This window comes from Colossoma macropomum, unplaced genomic scaffold (assembly GCF_904425465.1).
Source record: "Colossoma macropomum unplaced genomic scaffold, Colossoma_macropomum, whole genome shotgun sequence".
NCBI classification, from domain to species: Eukaryota; Metazoa; Chordata; class Actinopteri; order Characiformes; family Serrasalmidae; genus Colossoma; species Colossoma macropomum.
In genome coordinates this window covers 4254707-4270329 of record NW_023494810.1, presented here as the reverse complement: position 1 = coordinate 4270329, position 15623 = coordinate 4254707, and positions in this window count along the sequence as shown.

Below are 15623 nucleotides of genomic sequence, written 5' to 3'. Positions count from 1 at the left end.
AAGGTCTGATTGTGAACCTTAAATAAGTTTTTCCAGGTGAAAAGTTCGTATTTGTAGCTTTTCATAACCGAATGTTTTAAAACAGAACAGTAAAATAAAAGCCTGGAGACGAGACGGGGTGTGTGGAGTCAGTACAGCTTAGAACATATCATTTCAGTGGATTATGGTTCAGTTATGTTCCCTGAGTAAAGGTACTGAGATGGACCCTTGAGGGAACCAAGAGGGGCACTGCCCCAGTGACAGTTTAGTACCTTTTCTTCTGAGAGTGTAAGGACCCACAGATTTGCAAGCGTTTGCTCATTCAGTGCTTATGTTTTAAATGAGACGATTATCTCTGCTGTGACTAGCGGATCATAACATGCAGAAATCGGGTCCTGAGATCTCAAGCTAAACAGTATGTAGCGTCAAGAAATTGCCGAACAATTTGATGCATAAAAGTGTTGTATAACAAACCGTAAGCCAATGCAGCTCAGTGAAAAGGTTAAATATGTTTCCTGCTTATTTCTGACATTGAAAAATCACTCTATGGTAAGAAACACCAGTCTTGAAAATAAACGGTGTTATTCTTTTTACAGGAGACATACAGCCATATTTTGGACAATGTTGATATGTTGAAATGTGTGCTTGCGTCTGCTTACTCATTAAGTGCTTGCGCAGTGCTTTGTTTCCGCTCTTAAAAGCTCTAAACACAGTGCAAGCCAAAGCCGTGAGTCCAGTGACCCGTCGAGCCGCTGCATAGGTGGGGAGCCAATACTCTAATAAGGGACTAAGGCAGCCGAGCATGCCCAAAGAGAGAGAAGAACTAGTTAGAGGGAAGTCAGAGGGAGTCAGCCGTCCCCTTTCACCCTGCAGACAGCACAGAGGGCCTAATTGAGGCTGGGAGTCCTGCTGGCTCGAGGGGGGTGAGGAGGAGGTCGAGCAGGAGGTGATGCATGTCCTTGGTGGCAGAGGGCAGCCATTAGAGCAGAGTAACAAGTTTGTGCGAAGCTTCAATCCCCTAAAGGCACACAGAAAACATCAGCATGGTTATTTGCAATATCACATGTAGGGTGTAGGCAACCTTTTTGTCCAGCAAGCTATTACAATGTTCATATTTTTTCTGTTTACATATTTCTTCTCTGTGACAGTTTTGTGCCTAAACCTATGCACATTGTTTAAAACCCAACACTATGTGTGTTTTTGCGAATAAAAACACTTCCTAACTTCATAATACAGCCAAATTTGCTGTATTATTCAGTTGTAATTACATAATTACACAATTAATTAAATGATGAACCACAATGAATTCACTTTTGAGTTATATTCTGAGTTTTGTGCTTGCACTTCTGACCTTTTTCAGTTTGTTTCAATATCAGGAAACAATAATATGCGACAAAAATCGAAGGGGTGGCTTTTCTTTCCACAAAACAAGACTGTACATCTGTACCTTTTAAAACTGTAACAAATTTAAATCACAATAAAATATCTCTCCTTTTACTTACAAACACAAATGTGGTATTAGTTTGAAGGCACAGCTTCCAACTGAACTGTTTCAATGAGTAACAAGTGAGACGTAATATCAAATTCCACTACGCTTTTGTTAATAATCAGTGGTAATAACTTTCTAAGACTAGCTTTATATATTAAAGATTTCATGTAGCTTAGGTTGCTAAAAACATGTGCAACTGAAATTTTACTTGTGATCCATGATGTAAAGCCTCTTGCAACCCACCTGAAACTTGTTTGAAACTCAGCCACAACAGTTGCATCTATCCCATAGGTCAGGGGTTGGCAACCCAAATGTTAAGAAAAGCCATTTTGTCTTTTTAACAAAAATCAAACCACCTTGGGAACATTTTATGTCCATTTTACCATCTTGTCTGTTAATATGTCTCTGTAATGTACTAGTATAGGATAAAAAATATAAACAAAAACGAAGACTCACTTTGCTCTGCTTTAAGCTTTAGCCCAGCCATAGCCAATTTTCTCGCATCTCCAGCAGGAAACTTTTCCGCAAAGTGAAATCGTTTCTTGTAAAATGTCTCTCAACGCTCGACTTTGCACAAGACTGACATCGACTTTTTATTCTCCAGCTTCTTGATCAAATTGTCCTGTTCTACCTTGTAGACTGTAACTGCTGTAACTAGAATGTAACTGCTCGAACAAGAAGCTGGCCAAAGAGAAGTGACTTCAGCCTCACGACTTTTTAGTGTTTCACAGTTTCTCGGTGCAGATTAAACATATCAGGAAACCAGCTGATTGATTATAAATGCAAATAAGCCCATTTGTCTCCAAACTGTCATTGTCTTAATTCTTTCTCTTTACCTTGATGTTAGCTACCTGCTAGGCGAGACTGTTGTCTGTGTTGCTGTGTGACCAGCAGTCTATGTGCCAATCTTCAGGGTTAAAGTGTAAATTAGCAGTTAGCTAATTCTGCTGTGGAGCCGCAACAGGGCAGTAAAAGATGCATATTGCCGACCCCTGCCATATGGAAAGCTGATATATGGCAATATATGGATTTCAAGTATATGACATATATTAGCATATATGGATTTCCCTTATATCCAACTTATATTTGTCACATTTGTGACATACATGCCAACTTCAGAAAAAAAAACCTTTTATAGATAGCATGTATCACTAATATATGCCAGCTTCATGTTATATGACATAAGAATTTTATGCATCTTCATTGTTTTTTTTCACATACTTCCTAATTTAAGTGAAAATTAATATAATAGCTACATAACTGAACTCATGCATGTTGTAAGCTATGCAATCAATTCATTAAAACATGGTTTTGTTCCCTGGCACATTTACATAATTTAATATTTAAAAGCAAACAGTAAACATAATGTCACGCCTTCTGCCGAGGACGCCTCCTCCACCTGTTCGTTTTTGCTCAGATCCCTTGAGTCATTGAACAGCCCAGAGGACTACAACCCCCATGAATCAGTGGGAGACCATGTGACTCCTACTCCACCGCCATCAACCAATGAACAATCCTTTCAGCGTTCAGCCTCACCAGAATTCTAAACTGTCACACCTGTTTTTCATCACAGCTTATTAGCCAGTTTGTATATAAAGCCTGTGCTTTAGCTCTGAACTTTGCGAAGTATTGCCAACCCTTTTGTGTTGCGTACTGAGCGTTCTTTCTTTGCAAGTTCTTTTGTGTATGACCTGTTTTTTTCGTATTTCTGACCTGCCCTTTTTTGGTGTGTTCGCTGGATTTGTATGAGATTTGGTTTTGGAACTCGGACTGGTTTTGACTACTCTCTGGATGTCCTGTTTGTTTTGGTTTTCTAGCTCTCTGGTTCTGACCCTTGCCTGTTTTGACTACGCCCTCTGTACATCTATCCAAACCTCAAGTAAACTTCAACCTTGTCCTTTTATCTGCGAGCGTCTGATCTGTGTTGACATCGTAACACATAATAACTATTATAACCTATATAATGATGCTTGCATATATGTACACAACCTATATGTATGTTTCTTTTGAAAAACAAGCCTGATCTTTTATAATAAATGTGCATGTATAGTCATATATCAGATTGCCATATAGGGTCTCAACTCTATAGGACAAGTTTCATGAATAAAAATGCCTCTTCAAATAATGTTGCTTACTTGCTGGGAAGCAGTTAGCTTAACTAGCTTAGTAGCTACCCAGCTAACATGTTTGCTAATGTTAATATGTTGTTTGAACAGTTGCTTGTGCAAACATTTTTCCAACCTTCTCTGCCTGGTGCATTATGATCTGTGCAGGTAGGTTATTCATTTCCCCTCATTTCCCCTGATAGAAATGTGCAAATACAGGCTAAGTAACACTTTACAGATGATTTTATGTTGCTAGAATGATACAGTGCCTGAGAAATACTAGCTACTAATCGTGCTAACTGGTGCAATCATCAAATGTGTCACATGTGACAACCTACAAACAGCTGCATTAAGGTTCTGCCTTGTAAAGCCAGTGTGAGGCTTTAAACGATATGCCCGGTAACCAACTCTCAGAGCCATTCTGTTTCAAACTTTGGGGTGATTAGCTGCTGTTGTCATGTGGCTCTGGCTAAGTTCACCTTCACGTGAGTCTGACCAAGGCTTTGTGTGTGGCAACAGGCTGACCTGCTTGCTCCAGTGCACAGGACAGATAAGTATCATGTGATGGGCTTGATTTAGCTGAATATACCTATTCAGCTTTGTTCCAAGACAGATGGATGGAGCCAAGGAGGCAGAGGTCATTCTGCTAAGCCGTTTATGTAGATGTCGAAAGCATGTGGAAGTTTACAGTAGAAGTTTAAAAGTACCGGTGACCCATAATCAGGAAATCAGGGTCATAAAGAGCTGATATTCATTGGATTAATTGCTCTGAAATGGAGCTGAAACAAATCACTCTTTGTGGGATTTTGCACTGTTCCAGAAAGGAAATTAATCACAGAAGATGGGTCACTGAGGGCGCATGCAGAGTAGTGGTGCAGGGATTCCCATGGAACTTCATGGAATTTCATATATTTCAGTTGCCCTTCAAACTTTTCCCAAAAATGGCCTTGGAATGCTTTGTTGGAGTAGAAAAATGCCTGTATGCAGTGAAAAGACTCTCCATTAAACGTCTAAAAAGTTTAAACCATTTCAACATTTGCTGCAACGGAATCTGATGTAGGGCATGTCAATAGGGGCAATTCAATGCATGGGATGAAGCCCAGGGGTCCCTGAGTGATTCAGGGCCTCTGATTGGCCCTGTTTGTTTGTTTGCTTATCCACATTCAGGGCATTCTCAGACTGATCACAGGCCTATCTAATCAAATGGGGAAAGAATATTTACTATTTAAAAATTAAGATAATGAAATTTGACTTGTTTTCTGAGTGCTGTCATTGTATTATGGCCAATTGAATCATTATGCTCTCCACCAAGCTCCACCTTCTTTTCTAAGCCTTCTGGTCACTGCACTGCAACCGTTGCTATCTGCCATTGTCTCAAGCCTTCAGTTCATTATCGGTGCACTAGTGTTTGAATTTGAAGCTATAGTTGCAGTTAAAAGATGTAACTGGGATACTTAAAACTGAGTTTAGAGTATGTTGATTTCTACTCCTCCAAAGCCAAAAAAGGTGTCATCATTGGTTTTCTTCAAATTTGATACTTACAGTGCTCTTTTACTCCAAGTGCTGAAATGGACTTGGTGAAAATGTCAAAGTCAACGTCTAACGTTACTTCAATGCATCAAAAGTGAGACACAAATGGATCATAAACACTTTTCATGCCCACCATGGCAATATGTTTTTGCCTTTGATGATTAAGTTAGGTGTTTAAGTTTGCTGTGTTGTTTTTCCTCGTCTTTGCACGTCAGTGGTTTACCTTTGTCCCAGTTATGTCATTTCCATTGGGCAAATGTGTCTGTGGTGAGCAGATACATGCTTAATAGTGAAGAATGCTGCAGTGTCGAATGTGTTTATGTCAATCCAGAATTCTAGCTGATTGCTATTGTTTTGTATCACTATAGAGCAGAAGGGTTAGATAAGGTATGTTGATGACTGCCTGGCTGTTTGGAATAGACTGTAGCCTATTGTTATGACAATATGGGACCATAGTACATTTGGAAATTGTGTCTAGCAAACTGGCCTACCCAAAAACTGATTTCAGCCTGTGCCATTGAATGAAACGATGGGCCTTTGACATTTTTTCCCTAATCTAGTTCACCTGATTTAACCCATCAGATAATAAAAAAAATAAAGAGTTAAGTGAGCGTGTTAAATTAATATGAGGAAAAATACAAAAATGTACACAGTACCTCAGTTGTGTGCAACAAGAATTATCCTGTAACTCAGAGAAGCTTAGACAGAAGTTCTGAGTGGCTTTGCTGAGATCGAGGAAGCCTGACCTCTTCTTCCCCCTCCCACCACCCAACCATCACTCAGCCAGAGAGAGAGAGTTGTGGAAGAGTGGGGAGAATTAATAGGGCAAAGGATGTGGAAGGGAGGAGTTTCAGGCATGGTCTTTCTCCCAAAGTTATAAGGTAGTGTTGTGGTGGCAGAGACATGCATTACAGTGTTAACAGAGATGCTACGCTGTTAGAAATAAAGGTTCTGTGCAGGTACATTTTTCGTTCGTCCAATTGTGAACCTTAAATAAGTTTTTCCAGGTGAAAAGTTTGTATTTGTACCTTTTCATAACTGAATGTTTTAAAAGAGAACAATAAAATAAAAAGCCTGGAGACGAGACGGGGTGTGTGGAGTCAGTACAGCTTAGAACATATCATTTCAGTGGATTATGGTTCAGTTATGTTCCCTGACTGAAGGTACTGAGATGGACCCTTGAGGGGACCACCCCAGTGACAAGAGGGGCACTGCCCCAGAGACAGTTTAGTACCTTTATTTCTGAGTGTGTATAAATGAGGAGACCAGTCGATGGTTAAAACATGAATGGGAAAGCTTGTAATGCTAAACATGGCATCTGTTTGCATAGAAAGTCCCTTCCTTCAAGAAAAAGAACCACTCAGCTTGCTGGTTAGCAGACAAGGGTCCCCCCCCCTCATTCTGGGGATCTGCGGGAAAGCAGTAGCCAGAATAACCCAAAAAATCATGTCTTTGTGCGTTATTGAGTCAAACACTACAAACTATTTATGACGTTTTTTTTAGATCTTATCAGTGATTTCAAATATGTTTTAAATGATAATTTTACCTTCAGTTTTGAGTAATTTGGTCTCTCCACATTTAAAGAGATAGGAGCCTGGTCTTGTATTGCTTGTATGGGGTAGTCATGGGCTGGAGGTTAGGGAACCAGCCTTGTGCCCGGAAGGTCACCGGTTTGACCCCCTGAGCCAAAATTATGTGACTGAAGTGCCCTTGAGCAAGGCACCTAACCCCCAACTGCTCCCAGGGTGCCATGGATAGGGCTGCCCACCGCTCTGGACAAGTGTGCTGACTGCTCCCTAGTGTGTGTGTTCACTAGTGTGTATGTGGTGTTTCACTGCACGGATGAGTTAAATGCATAGGGAAAATTTCCCTATTGTGGGACTAATAAGGGTCACTTAATTACTGCCCGGTGGCATTGCCAAGATGGCGTTAGCTTGTTAGCTCATCTGAAGAGGCCTCTGTTACTCATTCAACATGAAAATGTACCACTTTTTTACTTGAGTGATTTGAATAATAAAAGATATTTTCAAATTTGAACCTCCATTGCTGTCATTTTCCCCTGTGGTTCGCTGGATAACCTCCATACATCAACTCTTACGGATACTCAAACACCAAAATTAGCCAGAATGCACATCCCTACCTCTGACTAGCGTAACGTGTTTGTGTTGGGGGGTTGGGGGTGGGGGGGTACGTTTCTAAAGATTTAGCTATAAATGGTTGACGCCTGCTGGCCGCCACCCCCATCCGTAACTAGTAAAATGAAATTCCGGTGTAGGTGAATTATCAACAAACACACCTGGCAAAGTGAATGAATGGCTGCACTGAGTAAATCAGAACCTCAGTGAATTATCATAATTGCATAATTAAACATAAGCGTATGAAAAGCACTAAAAATGGATTTTGCCTGCCGTGACCTTGACAAGCGGTGGTCTTCGAGATCAGAAGATTGAGAGAAAGAGTGTGCGAGAGAGAAAGAGAGAGAGAGTGAGAGAGACAACAACGTTGAAAAAGCGAGGGAAAAAAGTTCTCTCTCTCCAGGCAACAGGGCGAGATCTGATTAGATCAGTAATGCCCTTCAGCGTGGACCGGGGGCCGAGCGCCGGCCGAACAAACGTTCCAGAAAATGAAAATCTATTTCAGGAGGGTGCTGGCACCGCACGGCCGGGTTAATATTTAATGAACAAACAGGAATGTGATGTGGAGGCAGGCTTTAGTGGCCCACCGTGTTTACACAGGAGCAATCTGCAGCTTTTTAAAGAGCCAGTTTGATTTATGGCAGAGAGAGAGAGAGGGAGAGGGAGAGGGAGAGGGAGGATAAGAGAGAGAGAGAGAGAGAGAGAAGAGGAAGGGACACCCTGGGATAGGGACACCTCTGATGGAGCTCTTTGCTACAGAAATGAGGAGTCAGCACACTGACTGGATAACAAGACACTTCATCAAGCTCTCCCTCGCCAGAGAGATTGTTTCAGCGCCTCTGTATTGATTCCGTTCCATTCTCCTCACATTCGGCACCGTTGTTTTTCTGGTGGTGTGTGCAGTATTAGGAGGCACCATATGGAGTGCAATGTGTACTAGTAACTCCTCTGGAAAGAGCAGCGTCTGTTCCTATCCATGAACAGCTTGTTTATGGATTTATACAGAGCACTATGTGAAAGTAAGAGACCACCTTTCAGCCATTAAGGTTTTTTTTTTAGGAGATCTTTCTGAGGAGATCATAAAATAATCAGGAAAGGGAAAGTCAAAGGAAAAGAAGGAGTTTCTAAAACTGGACTTATTGAAAATATATAGACAATATGTAGAGAAAACGAGATTGCTAACAACCATGCAAGACCTTGTAGAGCAGGGGTGTCAAACCCAACCGCTAAAAGGGCCATATTAAAAAATCTCAACTAATCTGTGGGCCAAAAACGTTTTTATTTCATTTTTAATTAATGTTGTGCTGTAACCCAAACTGGCCACTGTTTATTTAATATACACAAAAACTTCAGCAGTAAAATACAGATACTTGTAGTAGACCTTGAAATATTACATGAATACTTGAAATATTTAAAGTTTAAACGTCCCCAGGAGCTCAGCCTTTTAAACCTACCTATCTGCTTGAACCAGACACCTGACATCCTCTCTTTGCTGCAAGTTCATTAAGACTTATCTCAGTGTCTGAGCTGCTGAGCTGACGTCCAGTATTTATAATGGCTGAACTGCAGCTGAAATGCAGTTAGTGTGTTTGTTGATATGACTGGTGTGGAATTTTGTAGAACTGTGTAGAATTGAGGTGTAACCGCTGTCCCATAGATCGTTGTTGGGGTAGGAGAGTCAGAGCACACATTACATTGCAGTGCATGCTGGGAACTGTAGTGCAGTGCATTGTGAAACGGGCTAATATTAATAGAAAATTAAACACTCCACTCTTAAAGCTTCAAACTCAATCAAGCTCCACTCTTGCTTCAGATCCACTGGTGTTTCTGTCCATCCTTCCACTGTGAGAAGACAACTCAACAAGTCCATGTCCACAAGAAAGTGGAGCTGCCAGCATTCTCAGGACACTGGACTGGCCACCCCAGAGTCCAGCCTTAAACAGCATTGAATGTATTTGAGATTCCTGGAAATCCAACTTAATTCAAAGACAGAACTTATTTTTAACCTGCCACTGAAAAATGAATAACATAATGGCTACAAATAACACAAATAAAGGGTGTTCTCTGACTTTGCTCAGTACTGTATCATTAGGGGGCTGAAAGAGGAAAACTTCAAGCTTCTAAATATAAATGTAAAACACTTAGATTTAAGTACCCCAACTAAAAACATTACCACAACCATGAAAGCCCACTCGGCCTCCGCTGCTCTGTAAACCTCCTAAAGTGAATAAATTACCTTCACAGTGTAGCCCGAGAGAACATAATCAAACTGCGGGCAAAAAAAAAGAACCCTCAAAACGATTGTTCTCTTGTTGGAAATTCCATCTGAACCCAACTGTGAGGTGAGCAAGCGAGAGAGAAACAAAGCCGTTCTCTTGAGGTTGGTCTGTATCCATACTGGCAGCAGGGATCTGGGCGAGCACAGGCCCAGATTAGCGAAGCTCTCTGTATGCGAGCTGCAGGCGTACGTAGTTCAATGAAGGCCAATTACTACGCCTCTGCGTTCCCTCTGATGACCTTGGAGCCAATAAAAGGGCCTTTATCGCACCGTGATGTCATCGTTCGGTTACACTGCGTGAGGCTGATGGATTGTCGCACTCCGCAACAATGGCGATTTCACACTCTGAGCGGCGGGTGACCTCCGCGTTTCTGGAAATAAAACTAAGTTTAGTCACCCTTTCCCTTAAGGAGGACGAGAACAAATGAAGGTAGCATGCATTTTAGACAGCAGCTACTTAACTTTTCATAAACCATAAGGCACTATATCGCCCCTGGTCCCCAAATATGAGGTCTATACAGATTTCTGAAAGGCTTTGAACGCTTTGAAATGATAGTCCTCATTTAATATCAGACCCTTCTAAACTGCTTGCCTGTGACAATCTCGAAGAAGGCAGAGGGAAACGAAACAAGGCATTCCCATCTTTCTACTTCTGTCTATTTCCTTTTCATGAAACAAAAAAAAAAAAATCCTCTCATCTTTATTGTGACAACAGATGGCACAATCTGAAAGTTAGAACAGTGCGGAGCTCCCAATCTGCCTCCTAAGGCGTTTGTTCCTTAAACTCTATCATGACTTCGTGGCTCACACGTCTTCGCTCTGTTCTTCGGTGACAGCTCGCCGAGGCTGCCGGATAAAAGGTAGCAGCTCTGGCAAGCTCACTCGAACAAAGGCGTCAGCTGTGCTTTGAATTATGCACGTTCAAGCCTTAATAAAGGAGCTGTGAATCGATTTAAGGTGAAAAAAAGACGAAAAAGACAAAGGACAAAAAGGGATGAAAGGAAAAGCCGCCCCTATGAAGACAGAGGTCTATTCATAGGCCGCTCCGCCATTAACACTGTAGTTTTCATTCAAAGAGGTGGCTTCACTGATTAATGCTCCAACAGTGCGTAGTGCGATGCTTACACCAGCAAATGTAAGGAATTCCAACTGCAGTCCTGGAGACTCAGCCACTCTAACACATCTCATTCAGCTGAAAAAGGACCGCCAGCTAATGATGTGATGGTCGCAGGAGAACCTGGAACGCTGCAGATCAGACTTAGCTTTGATTCGCCTGGACATGTTGCCTCAACTGGAATCATTTTTCCCGTTCTGGGGTAAAAGGAGCAAACTGTAAATGTGGCTGATTCGTCTTTTTCTGGCAAATTAAAGATCCTCTGAGTTGTGATGAAACAGTTTGCTGCTGTGAGTTGTGCGCTCTTTTGTCACGCATGAGGCATTCTACCAATCAATCTCGCTCTGCTGACTTCTGCAGCGAAAATGCCCCCCCTGACTCAGACCCCCAGACCCATTATGCATCACATAATGACTATAATCAAAACTAGGATGAAATTCAGTGAGCAACAGACTCAACCAAATACTCCTGTGATCTGCATGTGTGCTTGCTTGAAATACTGCAGCAGGCACAAATAGACTCGATGCTGGAAATCCCACCAATAAGACGCTGACGAGCTCTTTAAGAAAGAGTTACATTCCATAATGCAGTCATTCTGAACAACAACCTGAACAACTTAATGTCAGCAATATGGGATGTTAATTTTATACACCAACTTTCGTTATTATACACACTTAAAAAGATGGTTCTTTAAGGGTTCCTTAGTAAAGAAAATGGTTCTATAGAACCATGAACACTCAAATAACCCTTTGCATGATTTCCTTGCATGATGAAATGATTTTTCAGATGAATGGAGAGTGTTTCATATGGTTCTATATAGCACCAATAAGGGTTCTTCTATTGTTACAAGCTTGACATCGTAACAATAGAAGAACCTTTTTTTGGTGCTATACAGAAACCTTTAAAAAAAAGGTTCTCCATCAGCCTGAAGAACCCTTTGTACCCACGTAAAGCAAGCAAGCAAGCAAAGTTTATTTATATAGCGCTTTTTACAACAGGTGTTGTCACAAAGCAGCTTTACAAGGAAATCAGCATTACAGAAAGAAATCCGGGTCTGAGCCCCCATGAGCATCGCCAGTGGCGACAGTGGCAAGGAAAAACTCCCTAAGAGAAACAGAAAAACCTTGAGAGGAACCAAGACTCAGAAGGGGAACCCATCCTCCTCTGGTCGACACCGGATAGTAAAACATTCTTAGTACAAAGCGTTATTTTAGTGTTCATAGTTCTATATAGAACCATTTTCTACACTCAAGAATCCTTAAAGAACCATCTTTTTGAAGAGTGTAGAAAACTGGATTATACCTTTAAATAGAGTTATAACTAATGGCTACATATTTCAAACTGCATTGTGAGTGGCTTTACACACTGGCGACTGGGGTTCAGGTCCCCGCAAAGATAGTGATGTCAGTGATTTTGGCTGTTTAGGGAAACACTATGTTTGGTTCTAATGTCATATTGTCACTCTTGATATGAGTGATTGCAATATACTATAAATTAGACTCATGTGGATGTTGCCCTTTTTCCCCTTTGAGCCGCTGCCCCCCAAAATGTCTGTGCAAAGGCTGTACTTTTACTACTTTAGGTGTTATGACAGTTATGTGTATTCCTTTCCGTGCATAAAACCCTTTTAGGCCTTCATAGCCTATACACCTTGAAATGCAGCTTATAGTCCTTATAGTGAAGTCAGTTTACTCAGCAGCCATCTTGGTAACGTCTCCAGGCAGTTATTTCCAGCCATACAAGGTGAGACTCCCACCATCTTTACCACCAAAGTGATTGGATTTTTTTTATTGAACGGCAGGATTTCTTGTCTTGTCTTGATTTCTTGTAACACAGGTGCCATGTTGAGCAGTAGTACTACTACTAGTAGCTCATTGAGAAATTCTGTATTCTGTATTTAAGGTGGCAGTGGAGTTAAGGTATCAGTGAATTTACGGTGGCAGTGGATTTAAGACAGCAGGGAACTTAAAATATCAGATTCTTGTGTCATAGTGTTCAGAGTAGCTTTTCCCCTAATTGAGAACGATCTGGGGAAATCCTGACTGTAACATCACTAAACATCAGTATTAAAGAAGAGAATATCTGATGTTATAGATAAACTTTAATTAGCATAGCAACACAAAAGCAATAACTCAGTTTGATCTCTTTAGATTAAAAGGTTAAATATGTTCAGGTTTGGACCGTAATTTTAAAATGTTACACCTTTTTTTCTTTGCTAGACGAATCAACACACACCAAGCTTACAACGCATTTAAAAAAAATGGCTTTTTCCACAGAGAGTTGAAAAATTAGCTACTTTGTATGTATGGGGTCAACAGCTTACTCAGTTGTTGAAATTAGACCAGATGGCCTAATACAGTATCTCTGTGTTTTGCATTCAGCTCCTGACAAAGGTTAGAACAGATACTAGAAACTTACTTGTGCCATCACATAGTCCAACGTCCACTCCAAACTCCCCATTTTCCTTTAAGATTTTGTTATTTTAGGTTGGCTGACAAGTCAAGCAGCAAGATAATTTTCTGTAATCCATAACCAAACACTTTAATTAGAGAAACTGATTGAAAAGATGGAAACCAAATGGACATAATAGAAAACCATCACTGACCTTAAGTTTAAAGAAACTATTATTCTATGAAACTCAGTCAGTGTGGAGATTCACTTTCACAATCAACAGTTTAATTGGCTTTTTGGTCATAAAAAGACACTCTAAAGCATCTACTTTGGCTAATTAGCTACTTTGCTTGTTAGTTGCATGATACTCTCTGCTGAAAAAACAGCACAGACGAGCAAGCGTTTCATGCTGGTCTAGGCTGGTCTATGCTGTTCTATGTTGGTTTATGCTGGTCTGGTTCTGGTTTAGCTGGTCACTCCAGTGTGGTCATGTTGGTTGAACAGCATATCAGCATCAAAACAAAATATATGCTGGTTTTGGTGGTGATCTGAACGTCACCTTTCATTGCTGCTGACCAGAAAACCAGCATCCAAAACACAACATTTAGCTGCTGTCAACAAAACCTTGTAAATGGTAACTTTACATGAGAAGGAAAAACATATTTTACTTTTAATGTAAGTCAATGGAACCAGACCTTTTTCTGGGCCATTTTGTTTGGCCCATTCATCATAAAGTTTACACACAATGTAAAGGACAACAGATATTTTCAAAATATGACAAAAACTGGAAAATGACAAAAATGGAGATACAAGGTTTTGTTCCGACAACAGCAACATGCTGGTTTTGCTAGTGACCAGCCATGCTGGTCTATGCTGGCCTTTCTAGCAGGGCTCCTATTTGCTAAAACACGGGCTCTGTGGAGGCTAGCACAAATGCTAATAGCATTAGCTTTCTAGCTCGCTAATGTCACCTTATAACAAACGCTTCACAAAATATCAATTCTAAAAGTCAACATAGCATTATAGCTCACATTTGTACGTTCTTATTGGTCACTAATATTGGATTTTGTCTTCATCTGGTAAAGAATTCACTAAATTGTTGGGGGCTTTAGCTGCAAGTGTTTCCAAATACAGAAGAGAAAGTGCTCGAGTATCATTCTGTCCAATTGGTACCAATCTTAAAAGGGTACCAAAACTAGAAAACAGGAACCTTTGGCACCAAAAAAGCAGAGCTCTAATTTTCTGGTGACAAAGTTTCGATGAAAGTATTTTTTAAAACTGTTTTCTGCAGCTTTCTTTCTGTCTCCTCTCATCAGATGAGTGTAAACTAGCCTTAAGGATTAAACCAATTAAATTAGCATTTAACATCGCATAAAGAACACTGCATCTACACTAACAAGAGATTAGAATCCCTTACCTTGTTAAAGACACGCTGCAACCCATCTGTTTAGCACAATTTATGTTAGTCATCCTTTTGCTCTTCCACAGTGGTCATTTTCTGACCACAAAGCCGCTCTTGGAGGGATATTTTTGGGTGGTTGACGTGTGTAAAAACCACAGCAACACCTCGGGTCTTGCTGCTGCACTTACACACATTTTACGATGCCACTACCCTGTCAATGTCACTGCTGAACTGAGAACGGTCCACCACCCAAATATCTGCTTAACAGAAACTGACCAATGATGAATGGGGTAAAGCATGGCTGGCAGATTGCAGAGCTACAGTGTGTAATTGTACATCTACAGCACTGAGCAAAAGTCAAAGACCACCCTTCATTTATATCATTTGCATTTAAAACATCCAAGATGTGCAAATTATTTATTTTTTAATAGACAAAATGGGATAGAAGATAATCCACTTGCATAAAGAAGGGAAAAGTCAATAAAAATTAGTGAAAAAAACTGGAGTTGTCAAAACTGGCATTGAAAAAATGATGAAAAGATAATGGCGGACCACTTTCAGTCTCGTTGACCAGAGTCCTTTCTGTGTGGAGTTTGCATGTTCTTCTCATGTCTGGGTGGGTTTCCTCCGGGTGCTCTGGTTCCTCCCACAGTCCAAAGACATGCAGTCAGGCCAACTGGAGATGCTAAATTGCCCCTAGGTGTGAGTGTGAGTGTCTGCCCTGTGATGGACTGGCGACCTGTCCAGGGTCTTTCCTGGGATAGGATCCAGCATCTCCACGACCCAGGATGGTAAGCGACTTAGAAAATGTGTGTGTGTGTGTGTGAGTGGTAGACCACCAAAACTTCACTATCAGATAAAAAGTACTTAACCCTTTAAATGGCCAGGGCCCATCGGTGGTCCCAAAACTTTATTACACACATGTATAACTTAAGAGTCAGCCAGCTTAGCCAGTTTGCATTGAAGTCCCTGTAGTTGTTGAATAATAAGCTTTAGCATGTAAAAACACTGGGATTTTAAAGGGCTACAGCTTTCATCTTTGAGATATAGGAGAAAATTGAACTCTTGCTTCAGATCTGAAAAGGTGTTTTGATCCATCTCGCTATTACTGAGAAAAGGAAACAGACAAAAAGAAGCGACTCGCAGAACGATGGACTGGCAACCAACTTCTAAGACTGAACTTTGAAGGTGTGGAAAAAT